The sequence below is a fragment of the Sorex fumeus genome, unplaced genomic scaffold (genome assembly GCF_029834395.1).
Source record: "Sorex fumeus unplaced genomic scaffold, SorFum_2.1 ptg000075l, whole genome shotgun sequence".
NCBI classification, from domain to species: Eukaryota; Metazoa; Chordata; class Mammalia; order Eulipotyphla; family Soricidae; genus Sorex; species Sorex fumeus.
The window spans coordinates 11,413,220-11,434,616 of NW_026606132.1; the positions used below are offsets into that span (position 1 = coordinate 11,413,220).

Sequence of the window (21,397 nt, forward strand, 5' to 3'; positions counted from 1 at the left end):
ATATAGATTGTGACATGTTCATTTGCTTTCCCACCTCCACACAATATTCATATGCTGGACACATATGCCCAGGGTGATGGTATTAAGATTCAGAATTCGGAGCAAGAGATTATGTCAGAAGTGTGAAGCCTTCATGAACAGAATAATCACCCTATAATGTAGTTCCCTGGGAAATTCCTAGAAATTTCCACTACCAAAGGGTTCAAAAAGAAAAATCAAAAAGAACCCAGATGAGAGTATCCATCCAATCATTTTTGCATCATGATCCTTGATTCTAGCCTCTAGAACTATAATTTTCACTGCAGACCAGGACCAGGGTACAAGCATGATTGGGTGTTGAAACCCAATCATGAACAACTTTGTAACTGTGTATCTCACAGTGATTCAATTTAAAAAATAATGTCTGTTGTTTATATGATATTCAGTCTGTGGCACTGTGTTGTAGTTTGAAGAAAATCAGAGCAACAAAATATTGAATAATAACAAAAATTTATTATCAATCTAGGGAAATTTGCAAGTAAAAATGTACTGTACTGTTAAAAGCAGATGTGAGATGTACTTTGACAAAGGTAATTACACAATGGATATGTGTATTTGAAAGAAAAGAACTCAGAGCCATTACAGTGTCCTACCAGAAATCAGAATAGCTGAACTTTAGTTCCAGCCATGCCACCAACTATTTCTGGAGCCCTGAACAAGTAATTAATCTCTCAGGCTCTCAACTGTCTCTTCCATACATTGATACAAACCAACTGCTTCCACTTATTATATCAAACTATTTTTATTTTATTTTATTTTTTTATATTTATTTATTTTTTAATAGTGAGGCACCATGAGGTACAGTTGTAGACTTACACATTTTTGTGCTTGGGTTTCGATTATACAATGATCAAACACCCATCCCTCCACCAGTGCGCATTTCCCACCACCACGGATCCCAGCATCCCCTCCCCCCCCCAGCCCCCATCCCACCCTGCCTCTGTGGCAGGGCATTTCCCTCTCTCTCCTTTTGAGTGCCATGGTCTGCAAAAGAGGCATTGAGTGGCAATCATGCTTGGTCGACAGTCTACCCTCAGCATGCTCTCCCATCATGGGCGGATCCTCCCAACACCCTTTATTTGGTGTTCCCTTCTCTTTCTGAGCTCCCCCTTCCCCTAACATGTGTGGTTGTCCTCCGGGTCATTGAGTAAAATTCCTGGTACTAATCTCTGCCCTACTTGGGTGTTAGTTTCCTATTTTGTTACTTTATGTTCCCCAGATGAATGCAATCTTTCTATGTCTATCCCTTTCTTTCTGAGTCATTTCGCTTAACATGATACTTTCCATGTAGTACCACTTGTATGTAAACTTCATGACTTCGTCTTTTCTAACAGCTACATAGTACTCCATTGTGTAAATGTGCCAGAGTTTCTTCAACCAGTCATCTGTTCTCGGGCACTCAGGGTTTTTCCAGATTCTGGCCATTGTAAAGAGTGCTGCAATAAACAGACAATTGCAGATGTCACTTCGGCTATACTTTTTTGCCTCTCTGGGATATATTCCCAGGAGTGATATGGGAGCTCAATTTCTAATTTCTTGAGAATCATCCATGCTAACAAACTATTTTTAAAGATCAAGAAATACAAGCAATGGAAACATTTCTAGAAGTCATATTTTTTCTATACTAAATAGTGCTGGACAACTCCTTTGTCTTCTATTGGTCTCAATTCCATCACTGTAACATGTTGGGTTGATCTCCAAGATTTCTCAGTTTAGAACTGGGGCAGAGAAAATTATGTAACCCCCAATTATGCCACTTTGGCATGTAGACTTCCTTAGATTAACCACAATTATGATCCAAAAGATTCAGGAAGAACTTTTTACTTCTTCCCACTCTGTAACTACCAAAAGCAATTTATATAGAAGACCTGTTCCAGAAAGTTGTCTATCAAGATATATCACTGCAGTTAATTTCAGTAAGTATAAGATAAATGAAATAGACTGGGAATTTCGTAAGGGTGTTTATTCATATTCCTTCCTGGGTCCCCTTGTCTTTGCATGGCATGACAAGTGTTTATCAAACATTTTATCCTCTTATCTCCGTGTCAGCAGTCTGTCTTTCCTTTGATATCACAGGCCTCTGACATTTCCTCCTTAATACAGGATGACATATATACCCTATTTTGCCTGAATGGCTGAAGTAACTCATGCAAGAGAGATCTCCAGACATGTAAATAAGTTGATAATCAAATTAATTTACTTCTTATTTTAATCTGTTTTATGCTAATTTCAACCCTTTCCAGAATAAAGAACTGAGAAAGATTGAGAACAGTTTTCTTCCCTAATAGCACAATGACAGAGACAATGGAAAGAAAGCTTCTGAAAGTCATCACACCATGATACAGAGACGACATCTACACATCAGTATTTCTATTATGGTCTGTGCAGAGAAAATGCTGCTAAGTCTATAAGTACTTTTATGCTATACCACAACAATCTCACAATTAATTCAGAGCCATACGATCCTATTTCATAAACCATAACACATCATGAATTTTCACACTATTACGAAGTTTAAAATCTCTGTGATACTTAAAAAGGGGAAGTTCCCTAATGTGATTGTCAGAGAAATTCTCAACTGTCAGCTCTACAAGAGCTTAAAAGAAAGATCCAGAAAACTATGTCTAGAGAAACACTATACCATACATTTCATTTGGTCTCAGTCTGAATAAATTAGGTATCAGTTCAATAGTAATAATTTTGGAGTGAGGTCTGTAATTACATACAACTTCTTTCATTCTTTGTCAAAAACCTGTAGGATAACACTGCTTTGCCCTTTCTCCCTTGCCACAAGTAGTTTAGGTTAATCGGGTCACACCCATCCCAGTGCTCCCCAGTCACTCCCATTCCTTTGTTTATTTGTAACTACTTCTCTATGCTCTCTTCTCCAAACAGTTCATCAGCTTATTCCCTAATCAGTTTCTGTTAATTTGTAAGGTCAGGTCTTTCTAGGACACTGAACTTATATTGTAAATTAATATTGCCTTTCTCCTCTCCTTATGTCTTTTGACTAGTTTACTTTAAAGCAATGTCCTTTTGTATAGACACAAGAAGACAATTAATATTATGCTTTTGTAATTTGGGATTTAATTGGCTTCAAATATTATTAATTCCCGGGGAATCTGCTTTCTCAACTTAAGCTCCAGTTTCCCTCACCTCCTATTGCCCCCCAAATCAGGGTCCGACGAGGGAATGGATGGAACCAGGGCAAATGGCAAGCTATGTGCTACCCTGGCATCGAGAAAGGCCTGGCCAAAGCGCCACAATTCTTAACAATAAGTTAAGAGCTTGATCATGACAAATGCTGTCATGATCCAAAAGTAACGATGAGACTAGGACCCTGCTAGGGATAGGAAAGATTAATCTGGCCTGAGCACTGTAGTCTGAGATCGAGATGACCCCAGGAGAGCAATTCTGTAAGCGTAATGCATCTCTCACTGTGTCCATACAAAATGATTAATATTATGAATGCTTATATGTTTGTTGGACAAGGAGAGGAGAAACACACCAGGCCAGGGAAAGAGCCGTTTGGGCCACCCCTGGCTGCCCTCAGAGTTTTTTACATTCTACTCATCTACCGACTTTATTATCTAATTGTAAGGAACAACAAGAAATTAAACTTCCTTCATACCAGTGTTCTACACTCTTTGAATAGCTCTTAAAATTTAGACTCAGGAAAAGAAGGAAGGAAGGAAGGAAGGAAGGAAGGAAGGAAGGAAGGAAGGAAGGAAGGAAGGAAGGAAGGAAGGAAAAGAGAAGGAGGGAGGGAGGGAGGAAGGGAGGGAGAAAAGGGTAAGGGGGAATGGGGAAGAGGGGAGGGGTGGGAGAGGGAGGGGGAGGAAGGGAGGGAGCCGAAAAAGGAAGGAAGTCAACTAGATTACCAATAAATATTTTATTTTAAAAATATTTTTAAATATATTGAGGTACCAGAGAATAAGAGTTAAGTTATGATCTTCCCTGGCCTGTGGTCAACCCTGATTCAATCCTGAGCACTGCATTTGTTTCCCTGAGCATTTCCAGGAGTGATCCTTGATCATGGGGGCCTGGAATAACCCCCAAATATTGCCAGATATGCCCTTCCAAAAACACACAATGAAACAAAATTTATATAAATATAATGTGGAAGGGTTACATAGAGAAATCTTTTAGTATCATGATGGCAATGAAACTTTGATGGTGGCTTTGGTGAAAGCTGTACACATGCAGAAGTGTTTAGCTATACACTTGAAATTCTATAATATGATGAACTGATGATAATTCAATAAAGAATAAAAATGCAAGTGCAAACCTTAATGAATGCTAACTGCAATATTGTGTCCTAGACTGGCTAATGGAAGTGGGGGAAATGGCATTAATAAAAGAGAAAATGTATAATTTCAATAAACTATAGAGTTTTGTAAGAGATCCTCTACCAATGTTAACTTCCTGGTTTTGATAAACAGACCATGACTATATATTATGCTATCACTAACTGAAAGTGCATGAAGAGACTTCAAGAATTCTCTGTATTATCTTTGTATGCTTTCTGTAAATATAATATTCTTTCAATATGAACACTTATGTTAAAAACTGAATAAATAAATATATATTCACATGTTGTGTAATTGTAAAACTCTATGAAGAAGAACAATAAGCTAAATCTTCCTAAAATATACATATAAATGCTTATACACATTATAAATCATCAAGATCAGGAATTGAAACATGTTGGTGATAAAACACCAATAGAAAACTTTAAACAGTAGTTTTACTCTATAGGACATTTGGCTGAATGACTTAAAATGCCACAATGTCAGACAGACTCACTGTCAGCAGCCTAGCACTGGTTATTTGGGATAGAAATAGATCCCTATTATCCCAAGAGTCATGGAAAGGGGGAGTTTGAACATGGATGGTTGCTGTTTGTTCCCATTTTTGTCAGACTCCTCTCCAAATATGAAACCTGCCTCAGTCTTCAGAAATCAATCAGTGACTCTCAGCAAGAAAGAACAGTATGTAATGTGCATGCAGGTAGAGTATCTCACAGTGGACAAGTGAAGCAACACCCACAAGATAAGATCCCTTCTTATTTTAGCCCCTGATTTGGCCTCCCCTTACATGTTTCCAAATCTGTAATAACTTTATCTACAATTTTCCTATTCAGAGAAACCATTAATTTCTTTAGAAAAAGATACATTTCTTACCATAGACAGATATTAAACCTTAATTTTGCTCATACTGTTCTAAATCAAGTGATCTTAGGATTCCAGGACAAAAAGAAAACCATACAGAAGGACTGGGTTCTTGTGCCTAAGTTTACCCGCTTTTGAGAAGTGCAGTCAGTGTTTCAATTGCTTTGGACCTTAACTTTCATATCAGTGAGATGAGAATAATAACGGACACAACCTCACAGGACAACTGTGAGGAATAATACTGCCTCCTATGTGAAAAAAAGCCTTTGTCAATAGGAAATGGTTGACTATTTTAATACCTGTATCTATCTAGAATCTAGCTTTTTAACTGCTGTGTAACTAAATCTAGGAGTATCAACAGAATAGGAAACAGTGAAACGTTTCTGAACAAATGAGGAGCAAGAATTAAGTTAAAATCAAAGAGCAACAAACTCATGCATCTAATGTACAGGAATCATGAGAAGATAAAAAGTAAGCACCGATCTAGTATATGTAACTTACTTGAATTGAGCTAATTTATTCATATATGTACAACGTTCTGTACTGAGTGAGATTGCAATGAGACACTTAGATATCCGGTGAAAGCATTAAAGATTGAAGAGTCAAGGAAGGCATTTCTTGTGGGAACCCACAGAATCAAGAGCAGGGAACGTGGTCTGTGTATGTGTATGTCCTTAATATCCAGTACAGAACTTGGCTCAAACTGGTGGATCAAATTAATTTCATGTGATGAGTGAATGAATAACCCTGTCAAGATGACATGTCACCAACACCCCATAATCAATTTTACTTCCATTTATCTGCCCCCTTGCACCCACTTGGATGTACTTTCTATTCCTTCTCTCATGGAGATTTTCCAGATTTCTTTTACCTTTTTTGCATTTCAAAAGTTATACTTATTCATTTTTCATTTTTATTTACTTTTAAAAAATTAAGCCTTTGATTTAAAAAGCTCTGCATAGCTGAGTTTCTGTCATATACTCTTTAAATACCAATTCCATCACTAACATAAACATCCCTCAACCCATATTCCCGGTTTTCCTCCCACCCCTCAGCATGTCTCCTTCACAGGCACATTTTTATTTTATTTTCACTTGTCAGTATTTATTTTAATTTTGATGGAAACATTTTTAAGTTTGGTTCTTGTAGTTTTGGACATTAATCATTCAGTTTTGTTGGTTCTGTGGATCAGCTGTAGAGCTCAACCACACATCTACATTACCAATGAGTCTGAGGTCCCTGACCCCTTCCTTGTTATCTTCTATCTCTTTTTACTTACTTCCTTGATTTCTTTCTATTCTTCTTTTAACATGCTCTCTCTGAATTCCTTGCAAAAGCACAGAATAGAGAGTTAAGCTTTATAATTTATACCCTTCCGAGTTTCTCACTGATATTTCAGATATAGCCTTCTGAGATTAGTGTGAGTGCAGTCAAAGACCAGGCTCCATCAATTTCTGTAAATCTTTACAATTACTGGCACTATGCTGGATGCTCAGCTAAATGACCGTCTTCTAGAACGACTCTCTGAGAAAATTCCATGCCATACACAGTTACCCTCAGCTTGGCTGACCACTGCAAAAATAAATTCTATTATTATGGATCTTCAAATACAGAGTTTTCCGATATTCTGAAGGTTCATTTTGTTTCTTAGTTTTTCCTAGATGAAAAATTCTTTCTGAGGCATACTACATACTTTTCTTTTAGGAGGGTGCTTCTAAGCAGTGTTCAAGGAACTTGGGGGTCATTCCTGGAAAAACTCAGCTAACCATACAACATGGTCAATGCTTAAGCCTCATGAAGTAGTAATCCTTAGTATCAGACCTGAGATATCCATGGTCTCACTTCTGTAACTTTTTTTTGTGGCTTCAAGTAGCAGGCTCTAGGCTTACCCCTGAATCTGCCCTTAGGGCTCACTTCTGGTGGGGCTTGGGGTGACCATAGAGGGTGCTGAGATCAAATCTGGGTTGGCTGCAATGCAAGGTAAATGCCCCACCCAAAGTACAGTCTTTCTAGACATGCACTTATTTGACTTTCCAAAGAGAGGCTCTCGTATTATTTGGGTCCTTAATGTGCACAAGTATCACAATGGCATATATATATATATATATATATATATTATCTATATATATATATATATATATACAACGTGAAAGTGATGTTGAAGACAGTATCCCATGAGACCATCAGATTCAGTTAGTGACTGTGTAATCACCCTCATCACTTTTCAACTTCACATATGCCAGGGACTCTAGTATTATAAGTTGCGATTTTTATTCTTGCCACCATATATACCCAGAAATACACCCATGGATGCTTTGGGTACCACGACATTCAAGTAATTCCTTCATCTGCATTAGCTGCCATGCTTTCCTGCAGGTTAGAATAAGCAAAAATGATGGTTCATAAGCAAGAAATGACAGGCTTTTCAAGGACTTTTAGGAAGATTGCTGAAGTACTAGTAGAAAGACAAACTGACACTTGTATGTCTAAAACCCAGAGTTAATTCTCTGGCACCAAAAATAATTAAACACCAAAAGTAAATAAATATATATATGTTTATATATTTTTTGCTCATGTAGCATTCATTCACCCATCCATGCTTTCCAGAACCCACAAGATGGAGTCTTTACCTCTTATGGCTCACCACAACTAAGTAGAGAGCAGATAGGCCATGATTTATTAAACCATGATTTATATAGTATCCTTAACACTTATTTTCTATGCAGCCAAATCACTCCCTTAACAGAAATGCAGTAACATGCTGGAGGAGCACCAGCTAAGTCCATATGGGGGAGTCTGGAAAGGCCCCAGAGGAAGCAGTGCAGGCATATAAATACCCACTGTGCCCTCAAGGACTCTGGCTGAGGTGAGGCAAAAAGACCTGTGTCCCCTGAACCTCCATTCCAGGAAGGCAGAGATGGGCTATCATTTTAGTTCTCATTTCTCTTTCCTCCTTCCCCAGGAAATTCTACACATGCATTCAGCTCTGCAGTAGTCTCCTCTAGACACAGGACAGGTCCAGTCACACAATAAGGCCAGTAGTAGCTAGCTCTGATCTAATCATGTGGAGGAGGCAGTGATCATGAGGAAGGGAAATCCAGAAGGACCTCCTCTGCTCATCCATACCTAGGTATAGATTGCGTGCCAGTGAGATACCAAGACACTGGATTTAATTCCACCCTCCCCTCCCCTCAAAGACCTCATAGACTAATGAAGGAGGAAGAGCCATATAAATGATTGGACGGTGTATGTTAAAATATGGATTCAGGAACTCCTTAAATATAATACTGACAGTAGCAGTAACAATCTACTAGGTTAAGAAGGTTGGGGGTCATAAAAAGATATTTGAACTTGATCAGATGATTAGGTGAGAAGGAGAATTTGTGGCAGATTATTTGTTATTTATTGAGAGGGTTCCCTTCTCCATGTCCATTCTTTCATTAAAAAATGCAGATTTCACTCAGCCTTTTGTTTTAGGCAGAAACCCTCTAGATCAATAACCTCAACAAAGAGAGTTTACTGAATACTAATTATAGAAGAGACATATAGTGCTTATGAAGTGTCACTCTTCTAAGTAACATATATAAATACATATATATGGATATAGATGCACATGCAATTAGTTAACCCATTCAACAATTCAATGAGCTAAGAGCCATTGCTTTACCCATTTTACAGATGGGAAAAGTAATGCACAAGCCCTGCATGATTAATCCACCTACCATCTTGACTCTTAATAATTAGATGCCAATGATTCCTGTAGTAAAGTGATTTTGGTGAGCAGTCTCGGGGCACTTTCTTTGATATAGCAATGAGTAAAGTTAAAGGAAAGGTAACACTGGAAGCATGTCCTAAATATCTTTGCTTATTCTTATTGAAAAACTGGAATTTCAAGAGACCATAGATTTTTCTGTCAAATGAATTGAAATATTATAAGCTTTCTTCTTTCATAATTTAATATTTTCCTAGTACATCTAGAACTAAGTATTCTTTAATATTTCCATCACTGACTAACAGAAAAACATCAGAAATTCCAAGCCCTCCTTCAGATTTAGGGCTGTCACTTACTCAAAACATTATCTTTTATTTGTATATAGTAAATTACATACATGTAATAAGACTCAGAGACTATAAAATGCAGATCCCGGACGAGAACGCTGCAGTCTTTTGCCCCCGTGCATGGGTGTCCCTCGCCGGGACCCCTTGGAGGGGAGCGGGTTGAGCTTTCCTCCCCACCCCTACCGGAGCTCCGGCAGCCGAAGACCTTCAGGACCAGCCACCACCATGCTGAGACCACTCTCCGCACACATGAAGGTACTGGCAGAGGGACAAAGCCACGCGGGTTCCGGGGCCGAGACCTCCAAGCCTACTCGGATTGGAGTCGAGCATCTTCCATCCAGATCCTCCAAATTCCAGCAGGCGGGGGTCACACCCACCATCTGGCCCCCTGGCACCGTGTAATCCCATCAGCGGCCAAGACTCAGAGACTATAAAATGCAGATCCCGGAACCGCGCGGCCGCATTCGCGGACGCGCGACATCTTATCAAAACTTTTTTTATGACATCTTATTATCTCATTCCTACTTTGGACAAACTTGCAGGCTATTGAATGTAGCCTGCCCACAGGGCAGAGTCTGGCAAACTCCCCGTGGCTTACCAAATATGCCAAATACCAGTAACAATGATGGGTCTCATTCTCCTAAAGAGCCGTGAATATAATCTCAGGGCTAGGATGAAAGAGACGTTACTGGGGCCTGCTCGAGGCAATCGACGATTAACAGGATGATGAAATGAAAAAAAAAAGAGAAGTGTGAGGGGAAGGTATCGCTGTAAAAATAATATGAGTGATAAAATCCTAGGACTGTATCTTATGTAAATAATGCTAATTTGGAGGAATTTTCTGATAAAGTCCAATTCCTTTGTACCGCTGAACAATCTTCCACAGATAAAGGCCTCTTCTAGGGAAAAGCAAGACCTCTAACTTTAAGAAGTTATGATTACATGTAACGTGCTATCACATGTCTTCACATATCATAACTCAATGTCTTCTCTAACAAGTTGAATTGGTCTTTGATAATTATTGTTCTCTTCGTCGGTAAAGAAACGAACAGCACCTGGCCCAGACAAGGTCAGACCTGAACACCTGAAGAATCTGCCATCAGTACTCATCAATACACTGGCTCGGCTCTTCACTCGCTACCTGTCTGAATGCAAGGTTCCGTCCCAATGGAAAACAAGCAGGACCGTACTACTGTTCAAGAAGGGAGACATCCATGACATTGGCAACTATCACCTGATCTGCCTATTGTCTGTCATCTACAAGTTGTTCACTCGAGTCATCCTAAATAGGATTGGCAGAACACTAGATGAAGGACAACCATGCGAGCAAGCCGGGTTCCGCAAAGGATTCAGCACCATTGACCATATCCACACGAAAACCAAGCTCATTGAAGTTTCTTGGGAGTTCAAGATGCTGCTCTGTTTAACGTTCATTGATTTAAAGAAGGCCTTTGATTCTGTTGAGACAGAAGCTGTCATTGAAGCCCTAGCCAATCAAGGCATTAAAGCCCAATACATCAGGATCCTCCGTGAGCTGTATTGCGGATTCACTACCAGGATCTCACCATTCTACAAAGAAGTGATCGTTGATATCAAGAGAGGGGTGCGGCAGGGTGATACCATTTCACCGAAACTCTTCAGTGCCACCCTCGAGAACATCATGCGACGACTGGAATGAGAAGGAATGGGAGTGAAGATAGATGGTCGGCAACTACACCACCTCTGCTTTGCTGATGACATTGTTTTAATAACACCAAACATCAGCCAAGCGGCACAAATGCTGGCCGACTTTGACCGTGAGTGTGGAAAGGTAGGACTACAGCTGAATCTTACGAAGACAATGTTTATGAGAAACAGCCTCGTTCCTGATGCCTCATTTGCTCTCAACGGAACGACCATCTCCGAATGCAACAGCTATGTGTACCTAGGTCGAGAAGTCAACGTGACAAATGACCTGGCACCCGAGCTGCGCAGGAGGAAGAGAGCGGCTTGGAACGCCTTCAAGAACGTCGAAGAAATAGCTAAGAGGACGAAGAACCTCCGGCTCTGGGCACATCGCTTTGATTCCACTGTTCTTCCTGCATTAACATATGCCTCAGAGACCTGGGCCCTACGCAAACAGGATGAGAATGCTATTCAGGTCTCCCAAAGAAGAATAGAAAGAGCTATGCTTGGAATATCACATTTCACTCAAATGAGAGAAAGAATCTGGAGTTCTGACACCCGTCGACGATCAAGAATCAGGGACGCTGTCTCGTTTGCCAAGGTGTCAAAAATCAGATGGGCTGGTCACGTAATGAGATTTAAAGACGACCGCTGGACTAGAGCTGTTACCGACTGGATTCCACGGGATGTCAAAAGACCGCGTGGCTGCCCACCTACTAGATGGTCAGACTTCTTTGTCAAGATCATGAACGATCGGTTTGAGGCTCTTCATGTTCCCAGAGCGAACAGATGCCATTGGGCTACACTAGCACGCGACAGGAACAAATGGAGACGTTGCTGGCGCCCGCTCGAGCAAATCGACGACTAACGGGAAGTTAAGTGATAAGTGATTAAGTTCTCTTCGTGTAGGATCATGAAACTGAGACTTCAAAAAATTTCACCCAAGGACAACCATTCTAATTCTCTTTCAAAACTATACACAGTCCCCCCTCCCCACCACCACCACTGCTCCTTTATCTAACACCAAACCTTTATTTAACAAGCCTTCCACTGTGGAAAAAGAGAAGGTCAATCTTAGAGCATTACCAAATTCAATAGTTTTTGTTGTAGCATAAATTCACTCTAAAACTGGCTACTTGCACATAATGAGCTGGCTAATAGCTCTTGCCAAAAAGAAGGTGTCACATGCCCAGATCTTGTTAAAAGGAGTTTGGGAAAATGAGGTTTGTTTTGGGAGTTGCAGGCTCCATGCAGTAGAACCAGCTCTGCTCTTCCCCACCTATTGGATACTGCTTCCTTCTCTTCCCAGAAGGTGCAAGGGTTATGCACAGCACTATGGACAGAGACAGAGAGTGCATCTATCGACCCTGAAATGAATCTACAACACATACTGAACAGGAAATTCTCCATTCTCATGACTTTGACATGCTCCCTACTCAATATAAGTGCTCTCTAGTCCTTTCACATCCACAAGAGAGGTTTCTCTCTGTGGCTAATACTACTTCTCCCATTTCAAAAGAACCACAGAAGCTCAAGATAAACCTGTCTATATTGGGACACATTCATTTTTCCCAGCTATTCGAATGGTTGGGACTTTGGTTTACATAAGTGTAGATATGGTAAATTTGTAGATGCAAATCAACAAGTACATATTCAACACTAAAACACATATGTACAGTGGAAGAGGCCAATTTAGTACATGCCAATATTCTCTGTATGGATACATACAAGCTCCCAGTCCTGCAATTTCAAGGGAAAAAAACATTAAGCTTTTAAGAGTCTAATAACTGTAGACTGTAATTTAAATTCGTGCAGAATTTACACAGGAATAGAAAGGACTTGAGTCCTGTGAAGAAGAAAAAGTAACACCAGCTGCCTGAGTTCTGGGTAATACCTTTTTTCCCTCAGGCAATGTGTTAAACCTGGCAAATCTCTTGCCTGAAATATTTGTCTCTCGGGTTTTTGCTCAATTGTCATTTTAGTGAGTCTATCCGTGACCACCAAACAAAACTTCAGTCATTTGTCACCACCACCATCACCACAGGACATTCTTGGAAGATTTTTTTCCTTTCATAGCATTTTTCATCAGATTTCATATATTTATACCTACACATTTTGCATATAATATGCTCCCTTTGTCCCCAACACAGATACACAGATACACACATACACGCACACATGCATACACACATATACACACACACCCATGCATACACGGATACACACATGTTAAATATAATAACATAAGGGCAGGAATCTTAGTTTAATTTTCTGTCAGATCACCTATGTCTAGAACAGAGCCTGGCACTGTTGAAAACATATTATACTGTGTTTTATGATTTTTAAAAATAAGACATTGTTACATGCTCCTGTTTCTGGCACAGAGCTTCTAAGATCATTGGAAACTCTTAGTTTTCTCCCTGACCTCCAGGGAGGGGAGAGAGGGTTGAAATGATTGTGAATAGTCACTGATTTTTTTCACTCATGTCGAAGTAATTTTTTAATTCATGCCACCCAGAGGGAAAAAACAACAAAGGAACAGACTGGATGAGGAAAGCTTGCAAATGAATCAACACATGGAGATTTGGAAAAAGAGGTTTGCGCCGAGATGATATGGCAGCTTCAGGCCTTTTCTTCATGCCTTGCATCCTGAATCTCTTCCATCTGGCTGTTATTATTTATATACTGTTACAATAAACCAGTTATCCACTAAGTAGAATGTTTGTCTCAGTCCTTGAGCCACTCTAGCAAATTATTTGAACCATAGGAGGGGACAAACTTGCAGGCTACCAAATGTAACCTGCCCACAGGGCAGAGTCTGGCTAACTCCCCGTGGCATACCCAATATGCTAAATACCAGTAACAATGATGGGTCTCATTCTCCTAACCCTGAAAGAGCCTTGAATATGGCACATTTTAAAAAATATCAGGGCTAGGACGAAGGAGATATTACTGGGGCCTGCTCGAGGCAATCAATGAACAACAGGATGGTCGTGATCATGATCGTGATAGGAGGGGTTACTGAGGAAACTTTGATTTATTTACTCATTTATTTTGGTTTGGGAGGGGGCACATTCAGCTGTGTTCAGAGTTTACTTCTAGTTCTGTACTCAGGGTTCACTTCTGGAGGTGCTTGGTTAACCACGTGACGCCATGGATGAAACATGGGTCAAACACACGAACGGTAGGTGACTACCCCCTCTACTACATCTCCAGATCAGAAACACTTATTTATAATCACCTGGTCAGCAATCTAGGTAGCAACCTGTATAGCATCTGAAGTCAAACAAGGGAAGGGAGTCCGTCTCTGGAGTTGACTAGACAGAATCACAGTACTCACCTAAACTTGCTAAGCCTTTGAAGACAGATGCTATGAAGGTTATAGGGGGCATTCTTGTAGGACTGACCTCCTTACCTGTAAATCTAATGGCATTCTGGGAAGACAGTATCATAACAAAATTGTAGGACATCCTGCTGGAGACCTTGAATTGTTTGTTGATAGTTTTGAAATTCCTCCACCAACATACACGCACATAAATAGACACACACACACACACACATGCATACACAAACCACTTGCTCACATACATAAACTGGGCACAGGAATCTAAAATGGATATGAAAATTTTTACTTCAAAAGTTTAAATACATTTTTCCATAAAATCTAGGTTGTTTAGATTACACAATCTTTCCCATGTCTTCAATTTTTTCCTACATTCCTGATTTAATATGACCACCTTCTCCAGAGAAAAGTACCCAAATATATGTTCAAAAACACTTTATCAAGACAACTTTCACTATTGTAGCCTCAAATGTAAGTAATTTAGTCTTAATTCACACAGAGATTAAACCAGCCTGCACAGGATCTGTTAGAATTTTGTTTTGCATGACAGCAAAACTTACTAGATCAGAAGCAACACTATATAACCAATGAAATGCCACTGGGCTTTCTAAGAGGAGAATGTCTGTTGAGAACATTGTGACATGTTCTCCCACTGTAGCAATTATTACTTCCAAATATAATAAGAACAATTGAAATGATTTGTATTTATTCATTACCGCAAACCACAAAATCCATATCATCTATAAACTTTTACAAATCAACTCATGGTGTTCTATAGAGTTGTGACTAACGAAGCATTTTTTCACCCCAATCTATGCCGACTTTCCCTTCTACTGTTTATAAAGATGTTGATCCCCTGATGCAATGAATCCAAAATAGTATGACTTTGCAGTGTTGACTTTAAATTGTTGTAATCTTTGTCAACAGCAATACCAATATCTGGTCATTTTCCCCCATTAACTAGAACTTTAATTGTATCAGTTGTCACTTTGATTTTCTATTTTCTCTTTCTGTAATAAGAGAAGATAAAGCTTTACAAGACTAAAGAGTGGGGTCTTGCCTCTGGGCTGAGCAGAGGGGTTCTCCAGTTCACTGTCCATATCTGTACCTTCATTACAGTAAGTATGCCCTGGAGTAAAAACATAGAGCCTTTGAGAAGCTCTTCAGGGATTTATACTCTTTTCCTGGCCCTCCCCAGTGAAAGCCACCTTTAATTTTTAGGAGCATGATCTATTATTAATGCTAGGTTCCCAGAGCTATTTTCCTAATAATAGAAGAACCCCTAAAATACTGAAGTAGGGATGTGACATTAACATCTCCATTTTACAGATATGAATTTTGATATAAATTGCCTGTGATTTTCTGTTATATTAAATAAAGAGTGGTAAAGATAACAGCAAATGGGAAACAAAAGTACGTTTTCAAGTGCCAGTCCAATTTGGGGACCATTATATACCACTCACATTAAGATTTGATTTCCACTTTGCCTGGTTTATTTCTAACTTGAATACAATAACTCGGCAGTAAGCTTTGAAAAAGAGATATTGAGTATCCTAAGATGTTTGTAACCAGGAAAGGCACCTGACTAATGTCAGGCCATTTATTTGACTACCATCTATAAAGGGTCTGCCACATAGCTTTTAAGTAAATTATATTGGGGTCATTATTAATTTGAAGATCTCATTGAAAATCTCTTTGAGAAAATTTCTGAGTTCATGAAAGAGGAGCTAGACAGAGGGAAATGGCACTTCCTATTCACATTCATAAGTGCTAAAAAGTGGAACTCCATTTTAGAAACAAAATAGATTTTTGCTTGTCTTTGTTTTGGTATTGCAGTTAGAACCCAGGATCTCACAAATACGAAACATGATCTCTACAATACCTCTGCTCTGCGCTTGGATAAATGAGATATCGGTGGACCATTCATAAATACACAGACACTAAACCAAGTCTATAGATATTATCCATCGTCAAACCTAACTTATAGAGTCCAAGCCTAGTTATTACTTTCTCAGTTCTTCTCCGGATAGACAAAATTTTAAAATATGGACACCAAGTCACATAACTCCTTATTATGCCAACATCGAGAGGCATCCTGGTGCATTTAAAATGAAATTTCAACTCCTCATCTTGATATGCAAATTCACCAATGCCTTTGAGCTCTGGCCCCTGCCTCCCTCTGAGAATGTACCTCCTGCCTTTCTAGCCCCAGTGAACGAGATTCAGCTATTCAAATTTATCTTTATATTTGCAGTCTCACTTATTCCACATGCTCTCCCTTTTCTCCATTCTGATCATTTCTGTTTCTTCAGATGTGCTGTTCACTCTGCCTGAAATCGTCTTCCCCTCCTTTTTGCCACACTAACTCTTAATTCACTTCACCAATCTTTCTCTTCAAGCTTTCCCTGGCTCTTCAAAACTGAGTTAACTCCCCTCCCCTAGACTTCACCAGCTTCCTGAATTTCTCTTATTAGAGAATTGCTCACTCTGTTTGCCCCAATGCCTTATTTCAATGTCTGTTTTTATCCCAGTAGGTTATAGTGAATTCTGGGGCATGGGTGGAAATGGACAGAGATGAGTAATAGCTTGTTCACCAATGGATCACCAGAACTGGGAATCAGCCTGACATAGAGCTGGCACATCACACAAGTTGAACGAACAATTAAATGATATGAATGGAACTATCATGAAATTTCTATAGCCAACCTCTGGATAACATTTGTGAACAAACATTTGATTTCATGCAAGTGAAATGGTCAAAGTTGCGAGTCAGGGCGGGCCTGAGCAACAGTACAGAGGATAGAGTACTTTCCTTGCATACAGAGGTTCTGACCTAGGCTCGATCCCCAGAACTCCATATGGTCCTCCAAACACCACCAGTAATTCTGAATACAGAGCCAAGAATAAGCTTAGGCATAGCCTGATATGGCCCAAAACAAAACAAATAAAAACAACAAAGTTGATAATCAACATGAGTCCTGTAATGTGGAATCAGAAATAACTTGTGTCTTGCCTGACTATATCCTAATTTCTCAGGAATGTTATTGTCTATTAAATCAGAATGATCATTTTGACTTAGTTAAAATGTGGTGTTGGAATTATATGCATGGGAAACCATTATCAACCGTATTGTAACCCATGGAATCTCATTAACAAAAGCAATTAAATATACACATGACCTTCCAATGCTATCCATACAACTACACACTTTTTCATAAATAAATATTATTAATATGCTTTCAGTATGGTCAAGTGTTAGTGCTAAATGACCCATATCCTTAAGAGCAAAGAGGGTCTCTCTATTTTTTGTTTTCAATTAAGAAGGAGAATCCCAATTCAGACAAACACATTTATTTATATCATATAGAAAATATCGACAGTCCATAATCTGTGATTTTAGCAGCAAAAAATAAACAGAAAACAACAAATTTACTTATAGATTTGTATTCATTTATATTTAAGCTTCCATTAAAATTTAATAAAATAGTACTCCATAGTTTTGTTCACAATTGACATTTAAACATACATTAAGATATCATTGGGCAGAACACAGAACATTCTGTCTCTTCATATATTTCTCCCAATCAGGGAACCTACCTGTTAATGCATGGGTAAGTGGCATTTTTACATTTCTGCATATGAATTAGAATTAGAATTGATGAGAATGTGAGAGCTTCCCTACCTCTCTGTCTTCCCTGATCAGGGTTTAACTTCCTGGTCTATTTCTCCCATTGTCAGCTCCAAAGGAGCCAGAACAGGGATTCTCTTCCTCATTAGTGTTTCCCCAGAGCCTGGCACTGAGCCTGCCATCTGGCTGCTGTTCTTTGAATGAATGGTGTCCAGATTCTCCGGCATGTGCTTCTAAAGTGTTGTCTATCACCTGAAAATGAATACAAGCTCCTTGCTCACCAATGCAAATCAGAATGCATTAAACAGTTCTTGGGTCTTTAATGAAAAGTACACTCTCACTTAACTTCACTTTGGAGAATTTTATTTCTGGAGTTTAAGTGGCTTCAAAAAGTGATAAGGGGGCAAGAAAAATAGGCATCACAAAAGACCTAAGTGCCAACACATAGAGTGAGATATCTGTGTCCAGTTACAAATACAACTCTTCCATCTGGTCATCTGGTTGTACAGTCCAAAGACATACACAATTCCTATTCATATCATCTTCATAGTGATTCCTGGAGAGTGGAAAATACACATAATGAAGATGATCACAGGGACATCACAAATCAATATTAAAGTCCAATCTTCTTTATTTGATGCCAAGAACTTAGCAAATGCTTCTTCCTCTCCACACAAATGATGAAGAATAAAACTTAGTTGCCACATATTTAAACCTAATTTGTGCTCCTGAACATAAGTCATGTCTCACACATAAAAGAAGCAGAGAGAAACAAATAAAAATGTCAAATTTTTCCAAGACTAACTAGGAAATTCAAATTGTTCCCAATGACAGAATGGGTCCAATTTCTATTCAAACAAACATTTTTTACATTTGCTTCACCAAAGGTCAGGTTCTGTGGCAGGTACTAAGAACTCAGATAAATGGCAGAGTCCATGAGTTCAAAAAGTTTTAGCATAGTGGGAGAAACATACCAAGAAAATATAAGAATGGAAACAAATTTCAAAAGGCATATAGAAAGTATTCAGGAATAAAGTATCATGGAGGCCATCATGGAAGAGTTATATTATTCTTTTTTTCCAAAAACAGTAATATTTTAATACAAAACTAACATTTTATATATATGCATGGAGTAATAATGTGCCAGATAAAGGATCTATATGGAAAAAGTTACAAAACTCTTATAAAAAGAAATTCTTAAAATCTAAATAAGTGTGAAGGTACTTTATGAACATGGATACAATGACTTAAAATACTCTTTTTTTAGTTTTTTTATTAGTGAACCACCATGAGGTACAGTTATAGACTTATAAATTTTTGTGCTTGGTTTTCAGTTATACAATGATCAAGTACCCATCCCTCCACCAGTGCCCATCCTCCACCACCACGGGTCCCAGCATCCCTCCCACCCCCCATCCCCCCGTCCCACCCTGCTTCTGTGGCAGGGCATTCCCCCTTGTTCTCTCTCTCTTCTTTTGGGTACTGTGTTTTGCAAGAGAGGCCTTGAGTGGCAATCATGTTTGGTCTATAGACTACTTTTAGCATGCTTCTCCCACCCTGGGAGGGTCCTCACAACACCCTTTATTTGGTGCTCTCTTCTCTATCTGAGCTTCCTTTTCACCTAGCACGTGTGGCTTTCAAGTCATGGAGCAAAATTCCTGATACTAATCTCAGCCATTCCTTGGTGTTAGTCTCCCATTTTGTTGCTTTATGTTCCCCAGATGAATGCAATCTTTCTGTGTCTATCCCGCTCTTTCTGACTCATTTCGCTTAACATGATACTTTCCATGTAGTACCACTTGTATGTAAATTTCATAACGTCATCTTTTCTAACAGCTACATAGTACTCCATTGTGTAAATGTACCAAATTTTTTTTAACCAGTCATCTGTTCTCGGGCACTCAGGTTTTTTCCAGATTTTGGCTATTGTAAAGAGTGCTGCAATGAACAAACAATTGCAGATGTCACTTCGACTATACCTTTTTGCCTCTCTGGGATATATTCCCAGGAGTGCTATATTCTTACAATGAAAATCACAACCAAAGAAAACAAAAATAGACCTCAGACCCATAAAACCCTATTGTTTCTGGGTTTTGTCATGGTTCTTTCCTCATGGTTTTCAAATTTACATGCAATTTGGAAGAAGACCTCTATACCTCCAGTCTCTGATAGTCTAGGTTATTCTCTCATTGATTTCAACCATATTACTATGTAAGTATAAAGACAAGGAAATATATTGAGCATGCTGAAGTAAACTTATCCACCAATTAAAGGGTGAAAAGACAAATACCTATGTTCACTGTAGCAAATAGATGGAAGCAGTTGAAATGTACAACAACAGAGGAATAGAGCAAGAAAATTTACTCTCTATATATACATGTGTGTATATTATATATATATGTGGTATGATTAAATTTTCTCTCACCATCACCAGGATAAGTCATAGTCAGATACCTTAATTTAATATTATTTCTGATCATATCTATAAGGGTACTTCTGGAAAAGTTCAGCATTTGAGTCTCAGAAGACTAAGTAAAGACTGTCCCGATGAACGGAGATATACAATTCACAAAGTTGAGAAACTGAACATAGCCAAATAGCAAAATCTTTCTCTACTTGGGCTATGACGCCCATTCATTCCTGCTCTCCAATATCTCAGTTACTTATTCTCTGACATTTAGATTTTGGGGACTTACACTAACTCCACACTATCTGGTCATCAGCCTCACACTGATGGGAGTTATACCGACAGCTCCTCAGCTTCTCAGTCTCTTAGATTCAGACCAAATTATGCTATAAGCTTTCCAGATTCTCCAGTTCATAGACAGCATGCAATCGGATATCTAAGGCTCCTTAACCATGTTATACAATTTCTAAAATCAAGCCCCTTTTATATCTATTTATCTCTGAGCCTGTCTTTATGTTATCTGTTTATTCTTTTTCTCTGAGTAGTACCAGACAGAATAAAATATGAGTCAGGCATTGTAAAGGAAGGTCCAGGTATATATCTCAGGAGAAGAGCAGACATTTTGGGACGATAGGTTCAATGCTAGGAACCAAAGAGAAAAAGAAGGAAATCATGACACCTGCTATGACAGAAATAAAACTTGTGGACAATACAGTAAATGGCATAAGATAATTACAAAGAGAAAATGCTGTACAATCTTATGTATATGTGGTATTTAAGGTTTTCAAGCTCATAGAAACAACGTATAATGGTGATTGCAGAGACTAAAGTGAGGAGAAATGGGAAGTTGGCTTTCACTTTCATTTTTTTCCCTTCAGATGGGTAATGTGTCAGGTGCATAACAAGATTAAAGGGAGGCACATGTCACACAGATGTGTGAACACCCAATCATCCTGATTATCAACCAGGATAATTTATTTTATTATCCTGGTTTTATTTTTAAATTTATAATATTGTGCATATTATTAACTTTTCAAGAATACAAATTGCTGAACGGAACCATCATCTTAGAATCAGCATCTTTC

General features: G+C 38.8%; 1 protein-coding gene and 1 pseudogene across 1 annotated transcript in view; both read right to left on the reverse strand.

Annotated features, from left to right (window-relative positions):
- Nucleotides 1–21,397, reverse strand: part of FGF13 (fibroblast growth factor 13) — a 612,089-nt gene that overhangs the window by 568,477 nt on the left and 22,215 nt on the right. The gene's annotated exons all lie outside the window — the stretch shown is intronic.
- Nucleotides 21,185–21,283, reverse strand: LOC130038458 (uncharacterized; annotated as a pseudogene).